This window comes from Ovis canadensis, chromosome 11 (assembly GCF_042477335.2).
Source record: "Ovis canadensis isolate MfBH-ARS-UI-01 breed Bighorn chromosome 11, ARS-UI_OviCan_v2, whole genome shotgun sequence".
NCBI lineage: Eukaryota > Metazoa > Chordata > Mammalia > Artiodactyla > Bovidae > Ovis > Ovis canadensis.
Genome location: NC_091255.1, coordinates 36,220,788 through 36,227,890, shown reverse-complemented (window position 1 = coordinate 36,227,890; position 7,103 = coordinate 36,220,788).

Here is a 7,103-nt window from a genome sequence, read left to right as displayed (position 1 = left end):
AGAACACTGGAGTGGGTTTTGCGACCCCATGGACTGCAGCCTACCAGGCTCCTCCATCCATGGGATTTTGCAGGCAAGAGTGCTGGAGTGGGGTGTCATTGCCTTCTCCACTAGACTCAAGGGGTCGATACAAAAAACATAGGTATTAGGTATGGCTGAGTGATTTTGCTGTGTACCTGAAACTATCACAACATTGTTAAGTGGCTGTTACTGCAATATAAAATAAAAAGTTAATAAAATACTTAAATAGCCTATAATTTTTTTCTCCATTAGTTAATGTAGTGAGTTATGCTGGTTTTCTAATATGAATAAATCTTGCACTCTTACAAAAAAAAAGGTATTTTTCAAAGCTTGAGAATCCAATTTCTGGGTGTCAGGTTGTCAGCATTGCCACTGAGATCTGGTTCCTCTTCTGAACTTATGGAAGACTCAAGCTCTGGTGCTTTAGTGCATGGGTGGAGTCATGGATGAGTTTTGACCAGCAAGCGATGAGCAGAAGTGAGGTGGGTCCTCTCCAGGCAGGACTATTTAATTGCTGGCATAAGCCCTCGAGACCTCTCTGCCTCTGTTCTCAGTTCAGTTCAGTTCAGTCACTCAGTCATGTCCGACTCTTTGCGACCCCATGAACCGCAGCACGCCAGGCCTCCCTGTCCATCACCAACTCCCAGAGTCCACCCAAACCCACGTCCATTGAGTCAGTGATGCCATCCAACCATCTTATCCTCTGTCATCCCCTTCTCCTCCTGCCTTCAATCTTTCCCAGCATCAGGGTCTTTTCAAATGAGTCAGCTCTTCCCATCAGGTAGCCAAAGTATTGGAGTTTCAGCTTCAACATCAGTCCTTCCAATGAATATTCAGGACTGATTTCCTTTAGGATGGACTGGTTGGATCTCCTTGCAGTCCAAGGGACTCTCAAGAGTCTTCTCCAACACCACAGTTCAAAAGCATCAGTTCTTTGGCACTCAGCTTTCTTTATAGTCCAACTCTCACATCCATACATGACTACTGGAAAAACCGTAGCCTTGACTAGATGGACCTTTGTTGACGAAGTAATGTCTCTGCTATTTAATATGCTGTCTAGGTTGGTCATAACTTTCCTTCCAAGGAGTAAGCGTCTTTTAATTTCATGGCTGCAGTCACCATCTGCAGTGATTTTGGAGCCCAGAAAAATAAAGTCAGCTACTGTTTCCACTGTTTCCCCATCTATTTGCCATGAAGTGATGGGACTGGATGCCATGATCTTAGTTTTCTGAATATTGAGCTTTAAGCCAACTTTTTCACTCTCCTCTATCACTTTCATCAAGAGGCTCTTTAGTTCTTCTTCACTTTCTGCCATAAGGATGGTGTCATCTGCATATCTGAGGTTATTGATATTTCTCCCAGCAATCTTGATTCCAGCTTGTGCTTCCTCCAGCCCAGCGTTTCTCATGATGTACTCTGCATATAAGTTAAATAAGCAGGGTGACAATATACAGCCTTGATGCACTCCTTTCCCTATTTGGAACCAGTATGTTGTTCCATGTCCAATTCTAACTGTTGCTTCCTGACCTGCATGCAGGTTTCTCAAGAGGCAGGTCAGGTGGTCTGGTAGTCCCATCTTTTTCAGAATTTTCCACAGCTTATTGTGATCCACACAGTCAAAGGCTTTGGCATAGTCAATAAAGCAGAAATAGATGTTTTTCTCGAACTCTTTTGCTTTTTTGATGATCCAGTGGATGTTGGCAATTTGATCTCTGGTTTCTCTGCCTTTTCTAAAATCACCTTGAACATCTGGAAGTTCATGGTTCATGTATTGCTGAAGCATGGCTTGGAGAATTTTAAGCATTACTTGACTAGCGTGTGAGATGAGTGCAATTGTGTGGTAGTTTGAGCATTCTTTGGCATTGCCCTTCTTTGGGATCAGAATGAAAACTGACCTTTTCCAGTCCTGTGGCCACTGCTGAGTTTTCCAAATTTGCTGGCATATTGAGTGCAGCACTTTCACAGCATCATCTTTCAGGATTTGAAATAGCTCAACTGGAATTCCATCACCTCCCCTAGCTTTGTTCATAGTGATGATTCCTAAGGCCCACTTGACTTCACATTCCAGGATGTCTGGCTCTAGGTGAGTGATCACACCATCGTGATTATCTGGGTCATGAAGATCTTTTTTGTACAGTTCTTCTGTATATTCTTGCCACCTGTTCTTAATATCTTCTGCTTCTGTTAGGTCCATACCATTTCTGTCCTTTATTGAGCCCATCTTTGCATGAAATGTTCCCTTGATGTTTCTAATTTTCTTGAAGAGATCTCTAGTCTTTCGCATTCTATGGTTTTCCTCTATTTCTTTGCATTGATCTCTGAGGAAGGCTTTCTTATCTGTCCTTACTATTCTTTGGAACTCTGCATTCAAATTGGTATATCTTTCCTTTACTCCTTTGCTTTTTGCTTCCCTTCTTTTCACAGCTGTTTGTAAGGCCTCCCCAGACAGCCATTTTGCTTTTTTGCATTTCTTTTTCGTGGGGATGGCCTCTGTTCTAGAAGCCAGTAATGTGATGGTGCTTCCGTCAGCTTCTGTCTCTGAGGAACTAGAGCAGAGCCCCCTGCTGACCTGAGCTGAGGATGGAGCTGAGTGAGAAATAAACTTTTGCTGAGTTAGGCCATTGAGATCTGGGGACTGTTGTTGCAGCATAGTCTAGCCCACTCTGACCGAAACTGATAGTAATATGGGGAGCCTAATATTCTCCCTTCCAGCCCTGTAGCCCTTAAAAATAGAGATTCGTGCAGCCCTTAAGTCAGTCATCCAGATCTTTCTTCACAGCCATCCAACTTTACCATATTCCTGCTTCCCTAGACTTCACGTCTAGCCCCCGTCACCTCTTCTGCCTCCTGAGTCAAATTCTGTACCTGATCAAGTCCTGGTCACAGTCTCTCTCTGGCTAGAGTCACAGTGTCTTTGGGGAGTGTGTGTGGCTCTACCAAAGACTGAATTTTTACTTCCTGCACCTGTGATGCTGGAAGAAGAGGATCCCAGTGACCTTGTGCATGAAGAGGAGTCTTTGGGGATGTCTCACCAGATTTTGTTCATATTTGAATAAAATCAAAGAATGAGAAATACCCAATGTCGCCACCTTGTGGCGAGAAGGATTGTGGCAAAGGCTGGGTGTGCCCACCTCTTAAAACTGGGCTTTGACTTAGAACAGCAGGACGGAGAGATACACTGGAATGATATTAGGGCACAGTCAGATAATTTTTTTTTTTTAATGTGGCTGTGCCAGGTCTTAGTTGCAGCATGTGGAATCATAGATCTTTGTGGCAGCTTGTGGGATCTAGTTCCCTAACCAGGGATCGAATCCAAGCCCCATATAGGGAACACAGAGTCTTAGCCCCTGAACCACCAGGGAAGTCACAGGCAGCTTGTCTTTCCACGAGCAGGGATGCTACTTGGCCTGCACCAAAATTAGCATTAGAAGACATGCCTCATCTGAAAAATGCCCTGAGCTGGAAAGGGTGGGACCAGGGTGGGTCATTGGAATCTGGTTCCCCAGAAAGCCAGCTTGGAGTGAGATTTATTGCGGAGACACACCTGACTACATGTAGGATTTTGTGTGGGTTCTGGACACCTCTGGGGACAGGGTGTAGGGAGGGGGCCCATGTAAAGCTCCTGCTTTGTCAGACAGGTGGCGGCCCCCAGCTGGCACTCTGGACCCCTTTGTGCTTTTCCGTCAGTCTGAAGGGCAGCTGGTGTGTTATAAAGGGAAGCATCCAGCCCTCTTTCCCCAGCTGGGCTTGAGCGAGTCCCTCAGCCTCAGTGGCCCAGATGTGTCAGATAAATGGGAGGGATGGGAAGACCAGGAAAGTCCCTTCCAGCATGAATGTTCTAGGGTTTGCTTGCCTCATGGCTCCTGTCTCCCTAGACACTCTGTGAATGCCCCTGGCATGACCCCTACTTCAACTGGCTTATGGGGGCAGACAAACAGCACATAAATAAATCCTTTTAGATGGTTGTGAAAGCAGTCAGGAGATGAAGCCAGGTGGTGGCTTAGCATGCCTGGGCCAAGGGGCACCAGGTGTGGTGGTCAGGGAAGTGCAAGGGTCCTGAAGGGTGTGCGTTCAAGGCCAGAGTGGCTGGAACAGGTGACCACAGGGAGGGGACAGAATCTGGGTCCTGCACGATCCTACAGTCTTCAGTTAAGTCTTTGGATTTGATTCAAGGGCAAAACGGTTTTAAGTTCTGGCTTAAAGTAGGGATGTGACCTGACTTGATTTTTTTCCCTCTGTCTTGGGGAGGTGGGGCTCCCAGGATTGCTCCTCTGCCTTGCAGGGCTCAGGGTGGGGTAAGGCGGTGGGGGGTGCCCCAGCAGTGAGGGCTCAGCTTCCTGTGTGGGTGGCTCATTGTGAGCCAACTCAGTGAGCTTGCATCCTTCCCAGGGGCCTCTTCTGCTCCCTGGGTCCAGCCCTGGTCAAGGAGAACCAGTTCTTCAGCCCAGTGAGCACCTACCCAGAGTCATGCATCCTCATTTTGGTTGTAACTAGGGAGTGCCCCATTTATCTCCTTACGCCTAATCCCTTCCATGTCCCCGGCCATGTCTGTATCCCCACCATCCCCATCTTCATCTCTGTTTCCCTTAAGAACTGAGTTCCCACTCCAGACTTGAGCCCCGATCAAAGCCAGAGCCGCCACTCCTGCTTTTTTAGGGACTGAGGAATTGGCTGGGGGAGACCTGTTGGGAGTGGATTGTGATTTGGAGAATGGTGGTAGATTCCCTGGGTTTGTGTGACACCCAAGCTCTTCTATACCATCAATTCCCTCCCCGTTCCCCCCATGTCCCCTCCCAGGCTACCCTCCTGGCTGCCTGGGTGCCCCTGCCTCCTTCCACGCCCCACAGAATGATATTACTGTACTGCTGGATTAGAAAGTTAAGACTGGGCCGCTTAACCCTGCTCCTTTAGGACTTGGCATCCCAAGCCCCTGAGCCTCAATTCCCCATCCTTGGCCCTGCCCCTCAAGGAGCCTTAGCAGCCCCCTGGGGGCACAGTCTCAAGGGAAGAGGAGTAGCTAGAAGGCAGGTGACTGGGAAAATTTGCTTCAGCTTTGCATCTTAAGATGCATATTTGAATCATCAGGTTCCTAACATCATCCAAGAGTCATCATGGTGGCTGAGTAGAGCCCAGGAGGGCGGGCCTGACAGGCCTGACAGCCCGAGAAAGCACTGTGCCCAGGCAATGAGACAGCCCTGCCAGTCACAGAGCCTCGGCACATGACCTTCACCCCCAGCCTCTTCCTCATCCTGCCTCCATCCCCCTAACCCACCCCCCTTCCTCACATCACTTTCTACCCCTCACCGCATCCTTTCTGAATCTTCACCCTAATTCCAACCCCATTCTTGGTTCAGTTCCCACCCCTGATCTTGCTAACCCATAGTTAGTCCTCATTGGTAACCCATAGTTTGAGAGTCTCCCAGGTACCAACTATTGTGCGTGGAGGTTGGGAGAAAACCAAATTACAGACATTCTACTTTAGTAGGAAAGACAGATATTCATCTAAGATGTTAACTACAGTGCTCTAGGAGCCATTAAGAGTTAAATTTGGTCTTTTTAAAAAAATTTATTTATTTTTAATCGGAGGATAATTGCTTTACAGTGTTGTGTTGGTTTCTGCCATACATCAGCATAAATCAGCCACAGGTATATACATGTCCCCTCTCTCTTGAACCTCCCTAAACTTGGCCTTTCTTGATGAAGCAATTATCAAGCTACAGCCTAAACGAAGAGGAAACATTAACCAGGTCTAAGAGGGAACAGTGTGTGCAAAGTCCCTGTGGTTGGAAAGAGCTGCTTTCACATTATATCTTTACTCAAAAGCCCCCTTCTCAAAGAGCTTTTACTTGGCTGTTGTTTAATCATGTCCGACTCTTTTGAGACCCCATGTGCTGGAGATGGGCATACCAGACCACCTGACCTGCCTCTTGAGAAACCTATATGCAGGTCAGGAAGCAACAGTTAGAACTGGACATGGAACAACAGACTGGTTCCAAATAGGAAAAGGAGTACGTCAAGCTGTATACTGTCACCCTGCTTATTTAGCTTATATGCACAGTACATCATGAGAAACGCTGGGCTGAATGAAGCACAAGCTGGAATCAAGATTGCTGGGAGAAATATCAATAACCTCAGATATGCAGATGACACCACCCTTATGGCAGAAAGTGAAGAAGAACTAAAGAGCCTCTTGATGAAAGTGAAAGAGGAGAGTGAAAAAGTTGGCTTAAAGCTCAACATTCAGAAAACTAAGATCATGGCATCCAGTCCTGTCACTTCATGGCAAACAGATGGGGAAACAGTGGAAACAGTGGCAGACTTTATTTTTGGGGGCTCCAAAATCACAGCAGATGGTGATTGCAGCCATGAAATTAAAAGACGCTTACTCCTTGGAAGGAAAGTTATGACCAACCTAGACAGCATATTAAATAGCAGAGACATTACTTCGTCAACAAAGGTCCATCTAGTCAAGGCTACGGTTTTTCCAGTAGTCATGTATGGATGTGAGAGTTGGACTATAAAGAAAGCTGAGCACTGAAGAATTGATGCTTTTGAACTGTGGTGTTGGAGAACTCTTGAGAGTCCCTTGGACTGCAAGGAGATCCAACCAGTCCATCCTAAAGGAAATCAGTCCTGAATATTCATTGGAAGGACTGATGTTGAAGCTGAAACTCCAATACTTTGGCTACCTGATGGGAAGAGCTGACTCATTTGAAAAGACCCTGATGCTGGGAAAGATTGAAGGCAGGAGGAGAAGGGGATGACAGAGGATAAGATGGTTGGATGGCATCACTGACTCAATGGACGTGGGTTTGGGTGGACTCTGGGAGTTGGTGATGGACAGGGAGGCCTGGCGTGCTGCAGCCCATGGGGTTACAAAGAGTCGGACACGACTGAGCAACTGTGCTGGAGTGGGTTGCCATTTCCTTCTCCAGGGGATCTTGCCAACCCAGGGATTGAACCCACATCTCCTGCATTGGCAGGTGGATTCTTTACCACTGAGCCACCAGGGAAGCCCCTGACATCTGGCTACTCTCTATCTAAAGTGTAGTCTTTTACACTTTGTTATCTTTCCCCACTTT